Source organism: Fistularia commersonii, chromosome 25 (assembly GCF_037954325.1).
Source record: "Fistularia commersonii isolate RoL2024-O1a breed Wild chromosome 25, RoL_Fcom_v1.0, whole genome shotgun sequence".
Taxonomy (NCBI): Eukaryota; Metazoa; Chordata; class Actinopteri; order Syngnathiformes; family Fistulariidae; genus Fistularia; species Fistularia commersonii.
In genome coordinates this window covers 1386760-1394690 of record NC_141308.1, presented here as the reverse complement: position 1 = coordinate 1394690, position 7931 = coordinate 1386760, and positions in this window count along the sequence as shown.

Sequence of the window (7931 nt, the reverse complement as noted above, 5' to 3'; positions counted from 1 at the left end):
TGTATACTTATCAAAACCTGCACGTAGGTATTCAAATTCTGACCTAAAGTGCTGGTGCAGAATTAACAGCGCTAAAGCTTATCCTGAACCCAAATGAATTTCTCAAAAACTGAATTTTTCCCCCCCAAAAAAGAAAAATAATCATCACATTTCTCTGTGCTTTTCTGCGATGCCAGCCATAGCGTTGGTTATGTAATGTTTGCTCTGCATTACCATCGGGAGATTGAAATGAATGGCGATCAAGCAACCCCATTTTCACCACAAGAATCAATTCATTTAACAATACCAGAATCCCAAAAGCCCCTTCAACACGTCCTTTCTGGACCAGCAAACAGCAATAGATTTATTGAGGAATATTATATAGAAGGCTAACTTCCTCATGTGGTCTGAAGATGAGTTTATCATAAATATTTATTCGTGGACAGTTTGATTTTGAGCTTGAACCACATCAGTTCATATTTATACCAGCCTCAGCGTCTTTACTTTCTTAAATCTTCCTTCTCATTTTTAGTTTTCTCCCTTCTAACCTCACTTCACTCTGCCTCTGACTAAAAAAAAATTCCAACACCCAGCTACTGAGTCTGTTCCAGGCGCTGTTTCCATAGCAACATGTTACCATGGAAACTAGTTGACAGTGCAGTGTATCCCATTTTTCTAATGCAAAGGAGAGGTTTTTCAAGAAAGTTTCATGGGGGGGGTCTTACGTGTTTACTGCTGATGTGATCTTTTGCTTTAAAGATGAATTTCGATCCGAAAAAAACCTCTTCTCTCTGATGTGCTACTTTCATGCTTTTGAAATGCATTTGAATGGATTTTCTTTACATATTTGGACGCCTCCTAACATCTCTCTTGTTGTAATCCATCCATCCTCTACCACTTATCCTGCACTCAGGGCTGCTGGAGCCTATCCCGGCTGTCATCGGTCGAGAGACGGGGTACACCCTGGACTGGTGGCCAGTCAATCTCAGGGCCACATATACAGAAAGACAACATTTACTCACTCACTCATTCATTTGAGGCAAATTTCCCAATTTTCTCCTCCAAATTTCCCTGCTGCATGTTTTTGGACCAGGGTCCATCGTACTGTGAGGTCGACCACTGCATCACCGTGCCACCCATGTTGTCATGAGTCCATCATGAAAATAAATTCAGAATTTTATGTCATAGACCAAATGGATGTCGCTGACGGATTCCCTTGTTTACCTTTCAACTCCGCCACCAACCGTGAAAAACCTCTTCAAACCTGCATGTTTTGGATATATATAAGTAGAGCACAAGCAAATACAAGGTGCCACCAAGTGATGGCGCGAATCGCTCCGCTGCTGTTACAATAAAATCATAACTGCTGCTACGATTAAAAATAGTTATTGTTCCCCTGTTTATCTACAGTCATCCCACAGAAGCAGTTCTAAAGTATTTACATATGCTTACATTAGTGTATTTTGATTAGATTTAGATTAGTTTTTGACAATTATCATTAAAAATAATTGTCAGGCAAATCCCTGTATTGTCTGGTTCATAATATTTGTTTAATTATTTTTTTTTACTCTAGAAACTGTAATAGCAGAAGATTCATGATCTCTAAAATGATTTACAAAACCCATCGCTAAATTCACAACTCGTTATGCATACAGTTTTTTTGGATGGAGCAGATTAAGGGTTTGACCCTCACCCTCCCTCCCAGTCGGTTGAATTGAATTTATTCTTCTTAATTTTCTTTTTTCTTTTTTTTTCATTCTCCACGCAGCATTGCACTACACGTGTGTTTCCGGTATTGCTGCTGTCAGTGCGAATGTTGATCCAAAGCAATGTGGAAATTCCTCTACCTCTTGAATTTGAATTAAAAGCTCATAGTCTCTGACTCAGTCCCACTCCAGTCACTTCAACATTTACTCTTACAGTGATTACTGCTCTGTGTGCCGTGGGGGTCGAGTCAAGCCAGGTGAGAGTAGGAAAACCACTTGCGCATTTCGACAGCCCAGCAGTAGGTGCAGACACAAGCTGCTGGCAGCCCCCTGAACAGTAAAAATGAATAAATGAATCATATTGTGTTGTTTACCACTGCCAGGAAAAGCTATCAATATGCTGTGCCAGAGTGCTACAAACTAATTTTCAGAATCTTTCCACTTCCGAGAAATGTTTTCCTCTGGGCAACCTTCTAGCTAGAGTACTTTAGACTGTAACTCAGTGATGACGGAGATTATCTTTTAATTATTGTAATGTGGCTTGTTTGTTGATGTTCCTTTCTTGTAATGAGTGACCCTCCTGTTATGTCTTCCCAGTCCTTATGTGGGCTCAACTCTGTGGGTTTCACCCCTGGAGTTTGCAGCTGCAACAGCCTGGGAAGGACCAAATACTCTGCCGGTACTCTCTCTGCATAATGTGCATTTCCGTTTGTTTACAAATATTTTTCTGTTATAACCTTTAATGAGCCCTGAAGAGCTGTTAACTTTACTAGCTGGCTTTATCATTTAGGTATCTGTAACAGGAAAAATCCAACTTGGTCGACCAATTACTGCCATATGTTATGGGTTAAGAGTGGTCAGAGATGGAATTTTATGTTTTGAGACTAACATTTTCTTTAATTGATCAACCTTTTAAAGAACCAAAGGGTGATCATCTTTCAAACTTTCAAACTTTCAAACTTTCAAGCAGCACGTTTGCACAGTGGTTCGCCCTTCCTCCTCACAGCAAGAAGATCACTGGTTCTTTCCTGGCAGGAGGCGCTTTCTCTGTGGAGTGTGCATGTTCTCCCCATGTTTGTGTGGGTTTTTTCAGATTACTTTTTGGTGTCAAATATGTCCATATGGCTGTGACTAGTTGCAGAGGACGAGTAGCAAGGATTGAGTTTGGCAGTGTGAGCAGCTTGAAATTGGAGATGAGAGCGAAATCCCTTTAGTACATGTTACTTAAGCACTAAAAGTAGGCAGCACTAATGTGCTTTTCAGCTTTTGGGAAAAAAAAAAGTTGCTTTTGCCAGTAATTGGTCCTTAACTGTGTTGTACCATTTGATTCACTGTGTTCATGAATTAAACTTTGATATTTGTGTATTATACATTATTGTTTTGAATCATTATACTACCAATACTTAAGACCACACACACAAACATGAGATTCAGGGCTCAAATAACTGAAGTGACATTGCTGACCTGTCTTTCAAACTGAATGCATAATCTTGTCCCACAATGAGTCGAAGTGGAACTGCACGGACTGTAAGAAGACTGATGAGACTGCAGAAAAGTGAGATATTGTCCTTCTGAAAATTAAATGGCTTTTGGGCTAGTTTTCATTGTTTCCTTTACGACCAATAAACCTATGGTGCAGATATTTCAGTTTCTTTGCAAAATCACACAGTGTGACTTGCAGTCAATTCATGCTGCATACTAAGAAGCACAAGGGGTACGCCACAAACAAACACAAAGTGAACAAGTATGCAAATGCTCAGCACATTTCTTTTCAAAAATGTACCGTGTAAAATTGACAAATAAAACATAGCATAAAACAAAGCTACAGAGACACTCTTCAATACTGGTTGTGCATGCCGACAATCCTACTCCCTGATTTTTGTGTTTGTTTTGATTATTGGACAATAATTTCCTATGACTGGAATGATGCTAAGCGTACACACATGAATATTAAATGCTGCCTGTAGTATTCGAAAACCAACATCCCAATTACTGCCAAATAGTTATGGAAGAAGTATAACTTTTAAGTTTGAGAAAACATGGGTGAGGATATTCTGGAATGAAGCCTTTTGTTATTTTGGCCATCTTTGGCTCTCCTGCACTACTGGCCTACTAAATGGACCGGACTGTGTTAGTGTGCTGCAGGAACCTCCAACAGGCTATCCTGTCACCCTTTCCCATCCTGCGGGAGACCCTTTCAGCAGCCAGACATGCTGGCCCATTTTCCTCCCCTCCTCTGTGTGCCTCCTCCCTCCTCTGCCAGCTGCTGCCGTATTCTTTCTGTGAATCACCATTAAAAACAGACATTTGAAATTCTGAGACTCTATTCAGGATGATTCTTGTTATTCAGACAAAACAAGCACCGCTGTTTTCGAAGGTAAACTGTTTCTCAAAAATGATAATTGACAGAGTACCCGGATGCCGCTGATACTGTTCAACGCGGAAGAACTCATCGGATGATTACATTGTGGAACTAAATACTTCATAAGAGTCCTGGCTTTAAAATGTAATTCAAGATTCAAAGACAAAAACAGAGGCACTGAATGTTAAAAGAGCCGCAACAACAACAACAGGGGAAGCACCCACCCAAATCTTAATATGCGTGCTTTTAAAGCAAACGTGTCAGTGTACCAGCAGCTCACGTTTTGCTCCATTTTCTCTGCAGCTCCCGGTCCTCTGAGTTATAGCTTTTTTTGAAACTGTTCTGTAAAGCCGGATGACTTATTAATTACACATTCGCTGACTCCGTGCCTTCCCTCCCCATATAAAGTTTTAACAAGGTCTGCATCGTTTTTTTCATCGTACTGCAATGAGAATAGCGAACAATGCCTGTTTAATTCAGCGTACTGGACTGAAGTTGTACCCTTCTGTGTGTCTTCAACTGACCACGCCACTTTCAGAGATTCAATAGCAAGCGCATCCTCACACATATAATTGCTGGGGAGTATGGGCATGACAGGCTTGCGGGGATGTTGGGAGCGTGACAGTGGGTGGATGTGGGTGTTTGATGTGTGTCTTCGTCTTTCTCTGCCGGTGTGAAAAGTAGTTCAGTAATTAAAGCAACTTTCTCCCCCGTTTCCAGTGGAAGGGGAAGACAGTAAGGATGTTGGGGTTGTGAGAGGTAGAGATAAAGAAGAAAGGAAAGATAAAAGCAGATGAAGGTTATTTTTGATGAAAAGGGAAGAAGGGATTTTAATTTTAGCTTACCATGCCTAAATACCATGAGGGGAGAATATGGTGGCTGAATGCAAAGACTCAGATCAGTTTCACACGGGTCTAAATACAACCCATACATTAATAGTACTCCTCATGATTTTGATAGGATGTTGAAATTTTTGCCTAAAGATTAGTGTGTCCCACCTAATTTTAAGCAAATTGGCAGAGTTGTTTCCTACCATGTTGAAAATGTGTTTTGTAAACACATCCAAAATGTCCTAGTTGTAAGCTAAAGGTATTTTTTTAAGTATTTTCTTTGATTTTGAACCCACCAATTAGGCTGCGAAGAAAGACTTTGCCGATACTTCTTAGCCAAGAAAAAAAAGCTGCAAATGCTGGGAAGACGGTGATGCTGTATTTTTCCCCGCTGCAAACATTCAAAATAATTTTGTGTGTTCTTATACCCAAACTTTCTTCTCGTCTAACTGATGCACGAGTTTGAATGATTTTTTTTTTTTGCTGCACTTTTGTTTTGAGAGGTGTCCAGTCTGAATTACATACTGTATGTACTTTGACCACCAATAACTTTTTGTATCCATGGCAACATGTCGAGAAAAAGGGAGGGATACGCCAACTTGAAAGACGACTTTGTGCCTCCTGCACACACCAGAAATGCCCACACGACCTACATTTCAAACAATACATTGGAAAATGCCTTGTCCAGAAATCTCCATTTTGAATTGGCTGTTTTTGTTTTTTTTTTGTTATGTTTTTTTTATGAAGTCTTGATCTGTATGTACACATGTGCATTTGCACACAGAACTTTATTTTCAGGTCCCAGCAAGGCAAGGGTGCATATATATTGTGAGAGGAGAAAAGGAGGGAAGGTCTCAGATGTATAATTTATCTATGCCGTGGGTGGGCAGACGAGAGGACAAGAGAGTTGCAGAAAGGAAACGTGGGGGAGGAAAGGTGGGTGGGCAGGGTAGAGGAGACAGCGAGTGGGAGGGTGAAGAAGAGGATGCAGAGAGGGAATCCGACGCTGTGCTGCTCTCACGTTCTCCGTGCTATCCATCACTGTGTCAAGCACTATGGGTTGAAACAGTGTAGCAACCTGTCCATGCTAATAAATGCACTTAGTGAAGTTATTCATTGTTTCACTTTGTTCACCTGCATATTTTGCACTCTTGTAGTTGTCATAGCACATATACAGGTATTTTTGTAGATGTCAAATCCCTTTTGTACCTAACACTGACACTTTGTGCTCATGCACAAACGGAAAAATCTTTAGGGCAGATGGTGCCTTATGTCTTTTCAATTCACTCTTCAAGGCAAAGAAGAAAAAAGCGAGGGATAAATCACGGATGGGGAGATGAACTAAACAAAGCAGGCTGTCACAACCCTGGAGGGAAGAGCAAAAGAGCTTTGTTAGGAGACCTGCGCTGAGAACTCACTCTCTCTCCGGTCCCATCTTTATTCTGCTTCTTCCCCTCCCTCCTGTGTTCCTCTCACCCACTCTCTCAAGACGTTTACACGTTTTTGCTATCCACATGCCTGGCTGTGGGCTACGGGTGAGGTGAAATGGAAAGGAGAGCAAGACGGTTGATTTCAGATGCACATTCCTTCGGAGGAGGCAGGAGGGGGCTGCGGTGATACATGAGACCAGTAAACAACCAGTGAGACGATAGGTGGGACTTTATAAAACATGATATGGAAATATGACCTAAATAAAAAGTGCACCACCCCCCTGCGTTTCTCTCTGCCCCACATGTGTCTGTGTGTGTGTTTGTACGTTGAAGACCGTCGCAAGCGTGCCTACCTGTGTTTGTCCCCCATGTGCCGGGGCTCTCTATCTCAAAAGGAGACATTAGACCACATTTGGTGCAGGTCTGCTGTCCAGAGATAGTCCTGTATTGCTGTCTTCATGCAGCGATCGGTTCTGACTCACCCACAGAGTGAAGTGGGTGCACAAACAATCACACGCACGAGTACACACGAAGGCGCCGCCTCTGCTTGCCCCTCGCTAATCCTCCCCTGCACCGCAGCCTCTGTCATTGCTTAAGAAGAGACAATAGAACAAAGACTGTTGAAGTTTGTGAGTCTTGATCAAAAACCTCGCTTAAACTGTCTTTTTGCCCCTCAGATAAGACAGTCGGTCAGGCAAAGTCTTTGTCATGACTTCTTGATGTGACAGGAAGGACTTCATGCCGAATCGTGTCATCTGATTTTAGTGGTTGTATATTATTTTTTTATGCTTCCCTCATAGCGAATATGTCCAAGTTATTTATCTTTAGCCTTTGAGGGCTATCCTTCTCACATTATGGGTTTTACAGTGAAATATTTTCCCCTCGTGTACCATGTGCGTTGATCATCATGTCATGTTTTTGTTTTATTTTGGTTTTTGGTACAAAACTCAAGCGCTCCATCACATTGACCAGATGAGGTTTGTTGCCTCAGTGGTTCATCGGTCTGTTTGTTTCTCTCCCATGAAGAATTAATCGCTTGCCTTTTTTGACTAAAAAATATAACTGCCAATGTTTGTTTTTTTTGGTTGAAGCAACAACAACCTACATAATATGTTTTCCTTGGTGACATGGTGGCGCTGTGGTTACGGCTTCTGCCTCACAGGTCCCTGTTTTAAGTACAATATTGGGCCTTTCTGTGCGGAGTTCCAATGTTCTCCCTATGTCGACCCGGTTTCCTTCCTTTAATCCAAAAAAAAACATGCAGTAGGTTCATTGTAGACTCTAAATAGCCCAGACGTGTGAAAGTGAGAGTGAGTGGTTGCATGTCTCTATACTTAGCCCTGTGATCGACTGCTAACCAATCCAGGGTGAACCCCACCTCTTGCCAAATGACAGCTAGGATAGCCCACCAGCAACCCTGAGTGCAGGATGAGCGAAATAGATTGTAAATGAATGAATTGAAAATACCTTCCTTTTAGTTTCAGCTCTGTGATGGCCTCAGTCTGCAGGGATGGAAGCTGCAGGAGTAGTTTCTCCCGAGGATCATCTTACAAAGGTCTAAGAGTGCCTGACTCCCAGTGTTTGGGTGTTAACCCGCCCACAACTGCTGCTTCAGAGGGTATGT